Below are 18,163 nucleotides of genomic sequence, written 5' to 3'. Positions count from 1 at the left end.
GACAGGTTTAATGTTTAAGTGTTACTCGTTGTTTTACTTCCTTACAATCAGAAAGGAAATTCAGCAGATGTCTGAGTCAAGCCTGGAAGTGTGTTTGGGGGGAAATTGGGGCTAACAGGTTCAGTAAAAGGTGAGCTGAAATAGTTCACATTACCTTCTCTTTAATGTTCTGTGTCCCAGTTTGACATGCGGAACAAAAGCAGTACATAACCATTCACGTGTCTTATGTTTAAAACCACTATTCTGTCCTTGCACAGGAGTGCTGGAACACGCTAAACAGATAGCTGACAAAAAAAACAAAAAACTTATGGCATTGAAAGCATTTTCATGTTTTATGTAAAACTGAAAAGTAAACAACAAACCAACAAGCAAGATATGCATCAACATTTTGCACACCTTACAGGCATATTTATTCTTTAAAATAAACACAGGAATTGAAGAAAAATGTGTGAGTCTGGCCAACAAAGCATATTGCGGTTTTAACCAATTTCTGTTCACAAAGACACCTACAGAAGCTTATTAGCAAACTGTATTTTACTTATTAGCAATAGCTTGCATGGATAGCGGTAAAGGCTAGAAACACATTTAACTAGGTTACAGCTAACACGGACACATTATTAATAGCAGACATAAAAAACGACCCTTCTTCTCTTCCCACTGCTGTACTTAATCCATTCTGTCAAGACCAACAAAGTTATAGACCACAACAGTTGGTTTTGTGATACCATCTGACCATTCCCACCTTACCGTCATGGCTTACAACTTCATCACAGCTTCTTCTTGCTTTTTTTAGCCATCTCTTTGTCAGACTGTAGAGGACATCCTTGTCCCAACAGCAAACATTTTCTTGTCAGCCAGCTGCTCCAGAAGATTGGAATAGTTGTCAAAATGCAACTTCTAAATGACTTCTGTGATTGGCTGTTAAATTGCAAGTCCTAGCTGCCTCTTAAATTGTTGTGATCTCTTAATTGTAGCTCTTTGATACAGCAAGAAACTAGTTCATGTTGCTTTTCCCACACAGGAAGTATATTTTTGGTGTCATTGGATGGGGTGCGGCTTGGCTTTAATGTATTGCTTGACACAAACTTGTACGAAATGGTAGAACAGAGAAGTTGTTCAAGTGAAAGCTCTAAGCATCTTCTGTACATGGCTTCATAAAGAGGATATACCATGAAAAACACATTGTTGTTCTCTGCAGGCTTCTCCAAATTGTTGACAAAATGCAAATGTTCCCAGAGTATTTGGAAAGGCCGCAGTCTTTCCAAATACCAGTCTCCACCCCAGTTTCCCAGTACATGGGAACTCATGGTATTTTCATCACTCACATAACAGGATGGACATTTGGTGGGGTTCTATTTTCTCCTGAACTTGTGTGGGGTTTTTTTCTCTTCAATGTCAACCTCAGATGCCAGATCAGGTTCTTCTGTTGTACCTGGAACCTCCCCCTATTAATAATGTAATAAAATCATATTTTTCTATATTCTCATGCTTGAACACGAGTTTACTGTAATTTAGATCTTAAATACAGGGTGTAAAACAAATTAAACCCTTGTAGCAATCCATGCAACTCATTCCTCTTCTCTTCAGCCTCATTTCCTGAATCCAACGAGTCAAGGTCAGATCATTCTCTGTTTAAGCTTAATTATTTTGTATGACAACGCAAAGAAAAAAGTATTTGTATGAATTTTATATCTAAATTGTGATTTCACAGTTAGCTTGTTTTTTCTTTCTAATGTTTTCTTTATTAAGTTTCATATTTCGTTGAACTACTTTTAAAGCATTGGCTAAACTCCTAAGGCCCACTGGGATGGACATTCAACTTTAAAACAGCCAAAAACTCAATGACAAAGTTTATTTTCAAAATAACTTCAAATACTCTCACTATCAATGAAAATATGTGACATTACACTGAATGTAATTTTAGCAGACTACCATGAACAGATATGTATATTTTTGATGGAAAATAGAGAATAGGAGACCACTCCTTTCTCTAGTTTCAGTTATGCTGATCTTGTCTAACTCTTGACGCTCTGATCAATGCTATCAATTCGCTTTAAGTTTGTTGTGTGTCTCCGGGTGTCAACAAAAATTAGTTAAGTTATTTTCATTTTGACAAAAACGATTGAGTCTTGAACCTTTCTTGACCCAGTTTGTCGAACGAAACCGAGACCAAGACCGAGCCATAACAATCTGAGACCAAGCACAAGACAGAGAAAAACATCCTGAAACCAACGTCGGTCTCTAGCCATCCATCCCAGGCGTTCGACCATGTGACCGCATGTCAACTGATCAACTTAGGCCTTGCAGCTCCCTACACATTGCTCTCTCCTTCCAGTCATAAACTCCTCCAGCCCTAAAAACGACATTCAAGTTATTGAAGTTAAATATTGTAAATACATTTTTCTACTTTCATCTTCTGTGTCCTTCTGTCAATTTTGCATGTCTGAAAAATACCCTCGAACATGACATTGCATGCATAATATTGCCTGTAACTGAAAAAGTAGCCAACTATATAAATAATTATGGTGTAATTATCAGAACAAAGTGAAAGTGATCTCCAGTGAGTAATTATACGTCTATTGTGTCTGTGTTGTTTTTTCCCCCTAAGACATGCAGGTTGGGTCCTTCTGAAAGCGACCGTAGGCATAGATGTTAGTGTGATTGTTTGTATAGATGTATTAACCCACATCTAGTGTCAGACTATCAACCTGTCTGGGGTCATACGTATGAGCAGGTGTGTGTGGATGGATAATCCTTCCGTAAGGCTGTGCAGAATGATTCATTAAAAATTAATAGTTTAATCATTGGATAGGCTGTAGTTTGTAGACAAAACAAATGTTCATTGGGTGTTCGGTTCAGAAGCTTATTTCTCAAAGCCACAGTAATCCACAGCAGTACAGTGCAGAGAAATGCTTCCGGAGAAAATTAGCTTTTTATTTATAGGTTCACTCTGTGCAAAGTTATTATGACTACAACTAATGTTAGGCATTTAATGATTAAAAATATCATTAAATGCTATTTTAATGATAATAGCATTAAATGCTATTAATGATAATAATAGCATTTACATTTAAATTAATTAAATGATTAATTTATTAATTAATCATTAAATGCTGCAGAGGGTTGAGTACATGGCATATAAAATGGGATGAAGAAGCAACTTAGCGGTCACTTTGAAATCCTGAAATGCTATTCAAGGTATGATTCCATGGCTCCATTGAAGTCCATACCTCAACAGGATTGAAATATTTCACTAAAACCTTAAGATAGATCAGCAGAAACAGAAAGCCACAATCAAAACAATGAAACGATGATGTAGGATGGGCAAAAATGTCTTTTCAATGACAAAAGAAAAACACAGCTGCTTCAAGTTATAGGTGCTCAACAAGACTTTACAAGCCACTGAATGAATCCTGTATGTCTCTGTGTTGCCCTGCGACAGACTGGCGACCTGTCCGGGGTGTACCCCGCCTCCCGCCTGGAACGTAGCTGGAGATGGGCACCAGCAACCCTCCCGACCCCATTAGGGACAAGGGTGAACAGACAATGGATGGATGGATGGATGGATGAATGATAAAGTCTACTTCCTGTCAATTTTTCTGGGAGTACATTTACAGCTATTGCACCTTTCTTTTTCCCATGACTGCTGTCTCTCATACTGCCTTTCTGAACGAACCTGTGTTGTGAATGTTCCTCACCAAAATAATAAAAAGGAACAAAAAATACTAAAACTAGCATGCTTTTCACATTCACATAATGTGAATCCTGTTTTTACTGTTGTAAAACTTTAGACTTAAAGTCAAGGACAGAGTAAAAGGCATGAATCTCAGATCCACTCTGAATAATCAAAGTTCAGAAACACATACTCCATCAAGTATGAAACTAAGATCTTAAAACGGTTGTCCTTGACCCTAAAGTTTTCCATGTTCTAAAGAAATGTGACTCAAGACTTGAATCATCATAATCTTATTTCCTGGGCAGTAAATGTTTGGCAGGTTTAAGACTTTATACACCGGGGAATCAGGTCCATCAAAATACCTTTATTCATGCTGCAGATGACATTTTCCCAGGTAGGAAATCCCAGGGCAGCAGCAGAGAGGCTAACACTTGGTGTAATGAGTCTGTCCCAGACATGGCTCTAAGGATGCCCCAGAGTTAACAATATTTTGTGTTAATTAAAATGTTAATTAGACTATACCAATGGCGAGACCAAGAATGATTGCTCTCGTTTTTCCGGTCACTCCATCTGACCTCACTTCATCGTCACAAATGTCATGAAACAGCAGGGGGGAGGCTTTGAAGTCATCTCACATTTAGAGATTCCAGTTTAAGCAGTCACTGAGGAGACATGGTCATGCGTGGTTTAAAATATTCACAAGGAATCTGGTCCTTAGGAGGGGAGATGAAGCTGCACATATAGCTGTCACAAAAACACTAGATTTACGTCCAGTATAATTTGCTGTATGTCATAGTTATCGTAAATAATGTGTTTATTCTTGACATCTATTCAAAATGCAGACTGAAAAGACTAAGGCAGGAAGGATTGGTGCTGTCTCCACGGGACCGCCGTCAGAGTGAACAGTTTATGGCCCTGAATGACTGTGTCTGTGGAGATGCAACAAGTCAGCACATGTGTTGGTTTAGAGATTGCTGACCAATCACAGCCAAAAAAATTATAACCATCAATGATGCTGTAATATTTGTAAATACTGTTTGTGGCTAGAGCTTTACTTTGAAGATCAAATCTGGTAAGCATGTTGTTATGATTGGCATGAAGCATCAGAGCAGCACTCATAAAATCTGTTGTTTGTGCTATTTATTGTTAATATGTGAGCCACCTCCTGCCTCTTCTGTGCAGAAATTGTGAGTCTGTCACATGGAATGATGCAAAAATCAGGTAAAATGCAAAGTGACTTTTCGCAGGCAAGCAGCAGCATGTAAGGATGGAAAAGTGTCTTGCCCAAAGGTACAACGAACCAGCAGGGATCAAACCAGCAACTCACCAATTACGGGTCAAACTCCTACCACTATTATGCATATGTTAGTGCTGTCATTGGACCAAGGCGACAATCAGTCACCAGCCTAGTGACAATCAATATTAGTACAGGTGAAATTTCCAGCTTGTACATTTGGGCTAACAACGCAACACAAGAAATTTGAAAAATGTTCAACTTTTATTGCTTTGTTGTCCGCTGTCAGAAAACTTTTGTCTCTTGTGTCCTTCCCGTAGCCTGCTTCTATGAACTCAGTAACTCTTTACAGGAAAGAGGCTTTAGGTCACAACAGTTAGATTAATCTGCAGGCAATATCGACGCACAAAAAGTTTCAGATTAATTCCATGCGTTAAAGTCAGCAGAAATAAAAAATCTCAAAAAGTATCACCATCTTTCCTCCCTGCTCACACTTCCTGCTGTCGACTCAAAACTACATCTACAAATGTCCCTATAACTGGATCATGTTAAAATTCCAATATACATGGAAAATCTGTATCTTTAAATATTCCACAACTGAAGCCAACAGAGATAAGCATAGGCTGAATGATCCGGACTCAGGTGCAAAAATATATTACTGTCCTTTTCAGCTGAGCCATTCAGCCTGTCCTCCAGTCAGCTGGATGACATCCATTACAATGCCAGTTGATGAGAGCTGGAGAATGGCAATGGAAAGTTCCCCTAATGTCAGCTCTCCTCTCTGAAATGAAGTCAGTGATTAAAAGGAATAAAGACAAGAAGCAGAAGGCCATGCTGGAGGTGACAGACAGCCTGGAAGTGAGAGGGAGTTCTTCAAGTAGCCATTTGCCGTGCGCCCACAAGATGATGGCCTCAATTACATGGCAGCAGGCTGTGTGCAGAGACAGCTCTGCAAAGCAGCACAGAGAGATGGAGCCTCCTTGTTCTGCTGTAATTAAGTGTTACTAACACATTTAGAGCTTTAACATCCAATCTGACATTTATCTGCTAAAAGCTTATACTCTTTTGTGTCACCTTCTTATTTTCGCTTGAAAAATGTTCCTCTTTTGTTCTTGGGAACCTGTTTTTTACAGTCAGATCACTGCTTTGCAGCTGTATTAGTTCCTGAAGAACAAAAGATTTCTACGATTTCAGAATTCCAAAAATCACAGCAATAACAGGTTTCCAGGAATGAATTCACCACAACTGGAGAGAGACTAACTGCATTAAACTGGCTTTCTGAACTTCTCCAGAAAATAATCGGAGCCAAAGATTCTCCGCTACTTGACAGATGTCTGTGGTTATTCTGTGGATGTGTGCAGTGCTAGCTATTTGATAATGTCGGTGTACGGATTCACTCTATCATCTGTTGATGTATAACTCCACACAGTGGGGTGTAGCGCTAGCTAAACCTTAGTTGCACTAACACTAAAGCTCTAGTCATAAACATGTTATGTAGCAGAAGCCAATGCAACAGCGCTAACTTTAAATAATTAATCTGCCTTTGAAATACTACTACCAATCAGGACCAATTTCGTTTTGACATAATTTACATTTTAAAATGGCCTTTCATTTTGTATTTATGCATAAATACAATATCAAAGTTCCAATAACATGGTTATATCTTCTTCTGTACTATTTTTCTTTTATTTTGTTCCTGCATGTTTCTTGTTTGAAATAAAGTTAATGGGGGAAAATAGAAAGGCTGTGAGGACAAGAATCAGAACTGCTGTGTGAATTGTCTTCACACAGGTATTCTTAATAGTCAATAACCAAAACTTCAATTCAACTACTATTATTCAACTAAAAGTTTACAAAGTAAAATAGCTCTTTAGAATTTATCTGAAAAGATGAAGTTAGGGCAAGCTAAGTTCACTAAATGTTTGAAAGTTGGCAACAAAAGATTTCATGGGAAGTGTGTCCATTACTGATATCACACGGCACCAGGCAGGTAAGCATGAAATATTAACTGACAGAGATTGACAGCTGATTGGTTATTACTTCCTGATAATTAGATGGTTCAATTTACAAGCCTATCTTAGTATAATAGAACAAGATTTAATAAGTTTATATGTTAATGTGTGGAATATATTTCCAGTTTAGATCAATAAATCTAAAAGCTACAGGAGCTCCTCTGCTCTTTAGTTACAGCAGATGTTTTCATATTTACAGACTGCTGTTGCTTTAATCGTTTCATGCACTTTGAACCAGTTCATGTTGACTAGAGTACACATTTTCATCTTTCTGCAGGTTGATAGCTGTTGGTAATCCCAGGAGAACTGGTACATCACAGATAAACCTGCTGCTGTGCATAAAGGTGTGACTGTTTACTTCACAGACTGACCTGCTGTGGAACAGGCTTAATATGTTGTTTGTCTCCCAATCTTCAAGTTATGCAACAGGTTGGACGTCAGACTTTGCTGCTGATTTATATTATACACAATATTAACAGTTACCTGCACCAGGAAATGCCTCTTTCACCTGCAGTGTTACATTTTCTAACCAATTACTATATAAAATCATTTTTATTTGCTAAAGGAGTCCTGATGAGTTTTGTAGTTAGATAAATATCTACTCTGTCATAATGCTACCGGAAGTTTGTGTCAATATTCAGCAGTCCAGTTGAGAAGATCTAATTTTTCCTAACAACTGCCAACTTGCAGTCTAGAATCTGATTTTATTTTTCCTCCCCAGCATGTGATTAAAGTTTATTTCCGAGCATTTAGCACACATTTTTTTTGAATCAAGGTTCATGACAACTAAAACATTCCATATGTTTTGTTTGTATTGATTAATGTTTCTTTCTATTGTTTCCATGCATTAAACGGTAAGATTGAAAATTCCACACTGGGCTGAGAATATGTGAAAGAAATCATTCTTTTATTTTACTTAAATTGGGCAACACATTTGTCTTGTTTTTTGGTACATTTTGCTTACAGAGCTTTGGATTTAATTGTGGACATATGGAATATTTTCCACATAGTATTAGCATAATTAATATCAATGAGACGAGGGATATTGCTGTTTTGGATCAGTGTCCTACTGGAAAACCAAATCCAGTTGAACTGAAGGGTCATTACCTTGAGGTGACAGTGGAACAGAGAGCAGACTGCATGGTTCCAACACCTGAAGCAGCAAAGATGGCTTCATCCTGTTTGTTCCTCTGGTAGTATAATGTTTTGTTTTAAATTGTGTTTTAATTTTACAACAATGCAACACCATCCATAATATTCCACTTCTACTTTGCCAATACACAGTATTTTCTTAAGTCTTGGGCAGATGAGGTCTGAGATACTTTTTTGTGACCTCTTGAATGGGGAAATCATGAAAAGCCATTTCAACGTCTTACTGTTGGGTAATTTGAGTCTTTGTCACTCTTCCCAATGACTTTGCTTTTGGTCTTTTCTTGAATTACTTTAAATAGGGCCCTGACGTGTTGCTTTTTAAAGTCGTTTAGCATTCTTTTTATTATCTCTTGTGATTTTGTCACTTTCTGACTAGTGAAATTGCACCACAAATGTGGCTAAACACAGCTAACACATGATTTTAAAAGTAAGGAAATGACTTTTCCACAATGGGCCAGGTTGCTCTGGATACCTTTGTCCCCTGAATTCTACTATTTTATTTTATTTACAACCCTGCATACAATCTGGCTTTTCTTAACATGACTATGGCAGTGGGGGTTGTATTACCATGCTAATTAGATGTGTGATAAATGAATACTAATGCTGCTCCACATAAAAAATGGTATTTTTATTTTGAACTGGTTAGGCTTTAAATTAGAATAAAAGTCAAACAATTAGTCAGAGTTGAAGTCATTATTGAATCTCTCCCAAAACTCAGTTTAAAAACTTTTCAAATTCACATTTTCACTCTTTGATCAAACACCGGCTTAATATTAGTCATTTAACACTAAGTCTCTTCAGTCTAATGCTTCTGTCTATTGCTCAATGGCTCAGTTGTTTGTAAGATGACTATTAAAATAGTCAGTTCAGTTACAAGTAAGGATTATCTTTCAGTTTGACAAAAACAAAAGGCATTTTAAATATGTGGAGCAGCATTTGAAGTAAAAACAGAAATGTGGACAGACACAAACGTTTAGTTTTTTTTCTCAAACGCGTTCAAGAGCCCCGTATCTGGGGATTTATCAAACGAGTGGCTGTTGGGTAATTTGAATCTGCAGACCCCATCTTTAAAGTATATTTTTAGGATCAGGGAGTGCTTACATTCTCCCAGTAAAGTTATGTTCTAATATGTGTATTACTCATCCAAACACACAGTGAATTAATGTGAGGTTTACTGAGTGTGATGAACACGCTCCCAACAAAACAAATGCAATTTTTTAATGTAAATTGTTGAATGCTTAATGAAGTCACAGATGTCAAAACACCGAAGTTCTCTGGAGCAGAACAGAACAATCCAGTTTTCTGTGAAGAAAATAACTTCAAAGCCAGCAACAAAATGTCGAGCTTCACCTTCTGCTTTCATTAATGTTTTCTAAAATCTCTTCTGTTTCTGACCTAAGACAAGATTTTGTTTTTTACATTTTGCTCTTTATAGAGCATCACAAAAAACAAGAGGGAATCTTTCAACATTTTTTGCATGTTTCAACCACAGACCTCCATTTTATTGACCAACACAAAGACAGCATGTATCTGAAGTGGAAAGAAAATCCAAAATAATTGTCAATAATTTTCACAAATGTAAAGTGTGGCATTGTATTCAGCCCACCATAATTTGATACCCCAAAATAAGAAGTAGTGGACTAACTAGAAGTCACCTAATCTGCACACAAACGGCTTGCCCCTGGCTTTAGTTGCACTTTACAGGGTATTGACTGAATATGAATGAAGAACAGATTTTAAATATTTTATATAACATATCCATGTTGGCAAATAGAAAATGGTATAAATCACATCCTATTTAATATAAAATACATTGTGGTTTTGACAAAATATGTAAAAATCCCAGGTGTGTTCATACTTTTCCAAGGTACTTTAAATGCATGTGTTGTTACAGATGCTTGTTTTTTATCAGGCTAATTAGCTGTCATAGTAAATTGTGATTATTTGGTCTTATCTTCCTCCTCTGTTGATTCCTGGTCCTGCACCAATAAAAACATGGCTTTTATCAGCTGCATCTTGTTTAATGTGAGTCAGTAAACTGCAGCAGCAGCTGGGATCCTGCTGTAACGTTTTCAGAGCAAACACACAAACAAGATAAGACTAAGATAATAAGTGCATATACTATAGATTCACCTTGATATTGTTAGCCAAGCCCAACAATAGAACCATATAGTTATGCAGCTCACATATAAATAGTTCTATACATTAAATTTGTATATTTTTTCCTATAATTTGCTCCTGAAGTGTGTGTTTCTAAGAAGTTTGTCCTTGAAGTTAATCCTCGGCGCCTCATTATGATCTGTTGTTGCTGTAGGGAGCAGCAGAGATAAATAATGTGCTAGTTTGATTCCACCAAGTGAAACTAACTAAGGCAACCCATCCTGTAGCACTGAAGCCTCCTTACTACTGGTCACTGCATGTCTTAATCTTTTGCTTCCATCATATTTCCATTTTTCCGATTTGCTTAAGCAGGGGTGGAGCCAGAGGGCGGAGACAGGAGGTGGCATCTCATTGGATGCCCTTGCAGCCATGTGATTGGTTGTTCTTATGGAGCGGTAACTGTCAACAAAGCACCTTATGGAACAAGAAGTTCCCCTACAAAACAGTTGGTGGCAGCAGTGGTATATGCTTACACATCATCCATCCATCATCACCAGAGGTCAACGGGCGAGAAGCGGGGTCACCGTGGATAGGTCACCAGTGCATTGAAGGGTTTTAAGCAATATAAATCTTTAAATATAAGTGTATATTTAGTTACTTAAGGACAATATTTTCCATTTTTAGTTAATTATTAAGAAAATCCACATGTTGTGCTTTGAAATGGCTCTGGTGCACATTAGTTCTTGCCCCCCAGCCTGACCACTTCTATGGATATTTTTTTTTCCTAAAGAGATTTTATATTGCAAAATCGTAATGAAAACATCAGGATCTTGATGTTTATATATTAAATTCCCACCTTGTAAACCATAGAAGGCAGCCATATTTAAGGTGTGATGGGTGGAGATAGACCTTGCCTCTTGGAGTTAAAAGAACTTCCATTAGTGAAGAAGAACCAATGAGAACTGCAGCCTGAATCTGCAAAACATGCAGAAAAATTGTACCAAGACCTTTGTAAAAGTAGTGGACTTTTTTCAGTCATTGCTCCCTTGTGCTGTATGACTAAGACAATAATTGCAACAAAAGTATGTTGCATTTTTCTGCTGAGCTGCTTACATAACCCACACAATAGGGAGAAAAGAAAATATGGACTTAAGAAAGGATATTATACAAAATAAAATGGACAGGACACTTGCTGTAGTAAATGTGCATCTATTGTCACCATTGAAAGGTGGTACTAGCGTAATGGGACGATCAGCAGAAATAGAATTGCGGACAAATTAATGGATTTAAGCATTTTCATGGGTCCAGCAAAGAACAATCACAAGTCAGGAGCTTGGGGTGACATAAGAACCAAAATAACTCATCTGAGGAAATGTTGCAAGGAGACAGCTGGTAAACTCGGGGAGCTGAACCAAGACTCAAGGATCTGGAAACCAAAAGAGAAAAAGCCTGATAAGAATCTAAGAAACAGAAATTTAACTTTACAAGACAGAGAACGCTGGAGTGAACTAGGAAACTAAGCACAAAGATATAAACAGCATATGGGAAGACAGATAGAACATAAATAACCCACTAGAAGGTGACCGAACACCCGTGGAATGAAATGATTTCACTGACTTATAGAAGGAAATGGGATCTTTCTTCAATAGAGGCTAGGTGGTTTCTGTTGGAAACATGAATTTTCATTCTAATTTGTGCGTTTAATGCTGATGTTCCTGCGTGTGTAGCAGTGTTCTACAGAGCATGGCTGACTGGAGGTAACCTCTGATAGCTCACGCACTCTCCTTTCACCTGCCACTCTGTAACCTCATCCATGTAACACTCTTCCTCTTCATCTCTCCATTTCCTTCCATATCTGCTGCTCTGCTGTTTCATCTCATCGTCTCTCTTGTCCTGCGTTAGCAGCCTTTGTTAGCACCCCAACGCTAGCATCTGCTTCAGCACGTTGAAAATAACAGAAAAGTCTGGAACAATGTGTATCAAATTATTTTTCTTTAATAGTTTGAGGAATATATTGGGCTTTTATTTGGCTTAGCCCTGACTCATAACAATTGAGCATGAATGACACAGCGTTACCGTGATAATATTGTAACGAATAAAAAGGTCTCTACATTACACACACCTCATGTCGTATATATGTACTTAATGATGTATGAATGTGATGACAGTTTTTCTGATCACATTAATCAGGCTCAATTTGTTCCATCTTGAATCAGCCCAGCAGCTCTGTTTTTGTCTCAGTAGAAACTCTGTTGTAACTGCCTGTTATTACAGCCAAATGCTGCCTCACTGTTCTGTGTGTCTCCACACAGACAGATCTGAGCTGTAGTGGTGCACCACTTTAGCTTCATGTCATACTGTATTTCAAATAAGAAACAGAGGGGAAAAGAAGTATTAATACGCTGCTGAACTGAGAGTAAAGAAAATCTAAGAAAATAAAATCCAGACAAAAAAATCTGGAAAATCACCTGGTCAGTGAGAGTCAGAATTGTTTCTGGTTGGTAGGAGATGAAATAATTATTTCATACAATAAAATGATAATTATGTAAAAATCATGCAGTGTAATTTTCTGTGCCCTGCGATAGACTGGTGACCTGTCCATGTGACCTCACCTCTCACCTGTTGACCGCTGGAGGCACCAGCGGTCAACAGGTGACCGCTGGTCAACAGCGGTCACCTGTTGACAATGGTGACCGCCATTGTCAATGGTGTGGGGACAATGCAAAGCACACGGATAAGGGTGAAAGAGAACACATGGATGGATGGATAATTGTCTATTTTTTGTTTTATTTTATTTTTTAACTTCTGTCTCAGTTGTAGTGTACCTATGGTAACAATTACAGACCTTTCTTTTCTTTTTTGAAGTGGGAAAACTTGAAAAACGTCCAGTGAATCAAATATTTATTTCCCCCCCAGTAATAGCAGTAGAATATTTTTAGTTGATTAACAGTGCAGTCAGATGGGCTGTTGCCAATTTTACCAGCTTTAAAATGAGAACAAAACACTTTGTTCATGAAAACAAAACAGATGAAGGTACTGGCGCCCCCAAGAGGTGGCCAGTGGGGCCATTGCCACAATAAATATCTCCCTATATACAGTACAGACCAAAAGTTTGGACACACCTTTTAATTCAATGAGTTTCCTTTATTTTCATGACTATTGACATTGTAGATTCTCACTGAAGGCATCAAAACTATAAATAACACATGTGGAAATATGCACTAAGCAAAAAAGTGTAAAACAACTGAAAATACCCCTTATATTCTAGTTTCTTCAAAGTAGCAACCTTTTGCTGTGATTACTGCTTTGCACAAACTCTGCATTTTCTTGATGAGCTTCAAGAGGTCGTCACCTGAAATGGTTTTCACTTCATAGGTGTGCCCTGTCAGGTTAATAAGTGGGATTTATTGCCTTATAAATAGTCATGAAAATAAAGAAAACCCATTGAATTAGAAAGGTGTGTCCAAACCTTTGGTCTGTACTATATATATATAGATATACAGTATATACAGTATATCTATATATATATAAGTAAATGCCACTCTTCCCACTGTTTCAGCTTTATTTTTAGTCTTTGAGTGCTTCTGTGGGGAAATTAAAGGCCAGCTCCCAAATGTTTTTTGCAAATTGAAAATAAAAAAAGGAATAGTTTAAACTAGGATAAAGTACTAAAAGATTGCTTTGTGTGAAGACTAAAGTATGTTTATGCTGCTGGCAGCGTCTTCTGGAACAGTGACATTACCCAAGGAAGCATGTGACAAAATGTCTGAAACAGGAAGGAGACGTTTATGGTGTGCAGAGATTGAGTAAAAGATACCACAGTTTGACAATATCAGCACAAAAAATCAAAAGTATTTACTTTATTTTCCTTGCACTATTATGTTGTTAATTATACCATTTATACTTAATGTATTCTTTTAATGTGAAATATTTAAATACAGAAGAAGCTTGTCCTGGGCCAGACACTGTCGGCACCAAACTGATTGCCCAAAATATCAGATTGCTAATCCTCACAGACTCATATCCTCATATTATTTATATATATATATATATATATATATATATATATATATATATAATATATAAAAATTCCCTTCTCACCTACCGCGGGTGGTTCTTATCCTCTGAGCCCGGGTCCTCTACCAGAGGCCTGGGAGCTTGAGGGTTCTGCGCAGTATCTTGGCTGTGCCAAGGACTGCACATTTCTGGACTGAGATGTCTGATGTTGTTCCTGGGATCTGTTGTAGCCATTGGTCCAGTTTGGGGGTGACTGCCCCGAGGGCCCTGATGACCACAGGCACCACTGTGGTCTTCACCTTCCAGGCCCTCTCCAGTTCCTCCCTGAGGCCCTGGTATTTCTCTAGTTTCTCGTGCTCCTTTTTCCTGATGTTGCAGTCGCTTGGTATTGCTACATCTACCACAACGGCTTTCCTCTGTTGTTTATCCACTATGACAATGTCTGGTTGGTTCGCCATTACCATTTTGTCTGTCTGGATCTGGAAGTCCCACAGGGTCTTAGCTCTGGCATTCTCCGCCACCTTTGGGGGTGTTTCCCACTTTGATCTCGGGGTTTCCAGTCCGTATTCTGCACAGATGTTTCTGTACACTATGCCTGCAACTTGGTTATGTAGTTCCAGTATCTTGCACCCCGCTGTTATGTGCTGGACTGTCTCAGGGGCCTCCTTGCACAACCTACACCTTGGGTCTTGTCTGGTGTGGTATATCTGGGCCTCTATTGCTCTGGTGTTTAGGGCCTGTTCCTGGGCGGCCAGGATGAGGGCCTCTGTGCTGTCCTTGAGTCCAGCTTTTTCCAGCCATTGGTAGGATTTACTGATATCAGCCACTTGGGTTATTTGCTGGTGGTACATCCCATGTAGGGGCTTAGCCTCCCATGATGGTATCTCTAGCACCTCAACCTCCATTCCCTGTTGTCTGAGACATTCACTGAGCACATTGTCTGTTGAGGCTTTGTCCCTGATGTATTTATGGATCTTAGTTGTTTCGTCTTGGACTGTGGTTCTCACACTCACTAGTCCTCTGCCTCCTTCCTTGAGGCTCGTGTACAGTCTCAGGGTGCTGGATTTGGGATGGAACCCTCCATGCATTTTTTGTAGTTTTCTAGTCTTAATATCTGTGGCTTTTATCTCCTCCTTTGGCCAGCTAATTATTCCAGCAGGGTATCTGATTACTGGCAGGGCATAGCTGTTTATCACATGGATTTTGTTCTTGCCATTGAGCTGGCTTCTCAGGACTTGCCTTATTCGTTGGAGGTATTTAGCTGTGGCTCATTTCCTTGTGACCTCATCGAGGTTGCCATTTGCTTGTGGTATACCTAGGTACTTGTAGCTGTCCTCTATGTCTGCTATTGTTCCTTCTGGGAGTGAGACCCCTTCTGTGCGGATGACCTTCCCCCTCTTGGTGATCAGCCGACCACACTTCTCTAGTCCGAATGACATCCCGATGTCCGTGCTGTAGATCCTGGTGGTGTGGATCAGTGAGTCGATGTCTCGCTCACTCTTGGCATACAGCTTGATGTCATCCATGTAGAGAAGGTGACTGATGTTGACCCCATTTTTGAGTCGGTATCCGTAGCCAGTCTTGTTGATAATTTGGCTGAGGGGGTTCAGGCCTATGCAGAACAGTAGCGGGGACAGAGCATCTCCTTGGTATATGCCACATTTGATGGACACTTGTGCAAGTGGTTTGCAGTTGGCTTCAAGGGTGGTTTTCCACAGCCTCATTGAGTTTGCAATGAAGGCTCTCAGAGTCCGGCATTGAGTCATAGGCTTTCTTGTAATCAATCCAAGTCTCCACAGTTCTGATATCCAGGTTCCTCCTTTTTGCCGTAGCATTTGTGTTGTATCTCGTCAATCTCAAACTGTGATAGCAGTTGCCGTTTGCGGATGTTGGAACACTGAGCTACTAGTTGTTTAGTGCCAGTCTTACATGCACCAGTCTTTGCATGTAACCTCTCTGATTAGGGTTACTTGAGTAGTAGCATTCCAACAGATCCACATTTTCATCTCTCGCCCATTTCCGTCTTGTTCCAGTAGCCCATTTGTCATCAAGGTGCTCTGGTTTCCCAACACCTGACGCAGACCTTGTTTGGCCAGGCGACGTCTGAGCCGGCATGTTATGCATTTTAGTATCTCTCTTCAAGCTACTTAGGCAGTAGCTTGAAGGGTCTTGCCTAAGGACCCAGACTGGATTCGAACCCCTGCCCTCTCGGGTGATATACTGATGCCTTATCTATTGAGCTATCCAGTCATATATATATATATATATATATATAACTGAGTTAATAGATTTTGATTTTGGAAATTGACTCTTAAATCCATGACAGTACAGCGGACTGCCAGTAAATCCACAAATACTTGTAACACTATAACCCATATAACTGCCTTTGTTAATAGTTCAAGCACCAAATATACTTTAATGTGTATTTATAGTGGAAACCGTCCTAGCACTAGCACAGACGCTAACATCCACAGTCTTCCTTGTCTCCTCTTTTTGGGGTACAGCTAGTCAGCACGAAGTAAAATAAATACCGCTCCTTGATTGGTTATTTTGTAGATACTAGCCAATAGCGCGTCAAGTACCATTGTGCCAAGGTATGGTAGCTTCAGAAGCTGCATTTTGTTTTGAATACCTACTTTTGGCTTCAAAAAATCCACAAGTAGGCATGTTTTTCACAAATAATTTGGAATTATGTTCTATAGAAAAACAATTGTGGTTACCATGGCCATGCAGAGATCTTTGGAGGGGCACGGGCTCAAACTGAAAAAAGGGCACATTGAACAAGATCTTAAAACACCGTACAACAACATAGCAACAACCCATATTAATCAAGAATCTAACTGGACCATACTATAAAATTGCCCTCATGTGGGGACAATGCAAAGCAAATGTAGTCTATATTTTCCCCAACAGGTATAATGTTGCTGTTTCTGCTGCTGACAGTCCTGGAGGTCTGAGTTGATCTGAGATTGTAACTGTTATACAGACCAAAGGAGAGAAAGTCACTGGTTATGAAGTTATGAAATAAGCAAATTTGCTGCCATTTTACTTATGTAGCCCTAATAATATCTATTTAATCTCTACAACAAGTTGGCTGCAGACTGATCAAAAAAGCTCGAAGGGGTTAACTCTACATATGTTTTTGATGTTAGCACCTCTGAGATCCAGAATTAAAAGACTGGGATATCAAGGCAAAGAAAACTCAGTAGCTGCTGGTAGGGGCCATTCAGACATTTAGGGGGCCCTGGAAAAGGTTTAATTGTAACACAGACCATAGATCTAAACCTGTAGCATTCATTTATAGAGAAATTTAATGTTAGTAAATTTTATTTAATGCATTCAGCTGAGAAAAAAAAAATACATTTAGGATTTAATTAGGAAGTTTACTTTGTAAAAGTTTAAAGAATCATCTTGATAGTTTGATTGTTGTGTTACCATGGCTACAATATGGTGCAAATCCTTCTGTTTGAGTTGGGTTTGTGGGTTTGTTCACAAATACATCACAGCAAACAACCAATAATCAGTGATTGATTTTAAACTCGGCCAATAAATCTGGTCTCCCTCTCACAGACTTCACCTTATCTATATTTAAACATGTTAGTGATGCTGAGGTTCTAAGTAGGAAGGATTTTAGGGGGTGTGAGGGGGTTCTGTCTAAGGCCCCATATTACCTTGGGCCGGCCCTGCATGAACAGCCGCTGCGATGTGCATCTCTGGAATCTACCTTGAAACACCTGGTAACCCCTATGCCAGTCCGCCGATGCTTTGGGGACTTATATTTTTTCCCGCTATTGCGAGGACAGTTACGAAAATATAAATAGAAACAGTTTTTCTAATGTCAACATCAGACCTACGTTTTTATTCACAAAACAAGGTAAAAAAAAAAAATAAAATTCTTGCCCATAATTTGAAAGTTAGAGGGTACAGATCCGCCCCCCTCCTCCTCACAATGGACCCGGTGTCTGACCAACA

At 38.9% G+C, this 18,163-nt stretch overlaps 1 long non-coding RNA gene across 1 annotated transcript; it reads right to left on the bottom strand.

Annotated features, from left to right (window-relative positions):
- Window positions 1–1,129: 1,129 nt before the first annotated feature.
- LOC114137011 (uncharacterized) lies at window positions 1,130–16,466 on the bottom strand. The gene is made up of 4 exons (XR_003593902.1): window positions 16,373–16,466; window positions 16,090–16,093; window positions 15,827–15,836; window positions 1,130–1,140 (listed from the first exon to the last, which is right to left on the bottom strand). It is a non-coding gene; the product is annotated as an uncharacterized LOC114137011 (long non-coding RNA).
- Window positions 16,467–18,163: the final 1,697 nt, after the last annotated feature.

This window comes from Xiphophorus couchianus, chromosome 21, assembly GCF_001444195.1.
Source record: "Xiphophorus couchianus chromosome 21, X_couchianus-1.0, whole genome shotgun sequence".
Taxonomy (NCBI): Eukaryota; Metazoa; Chordata; class Actinopteri; order Cyprinodontiformes; family Poeciliidae; genus Xiphophorus; species Xiphophorus couchianus.
Note: the sequence above shows the minus strand (reverse complement) of the source record. Positions and strands in the feature narration are given on the sequence as shown.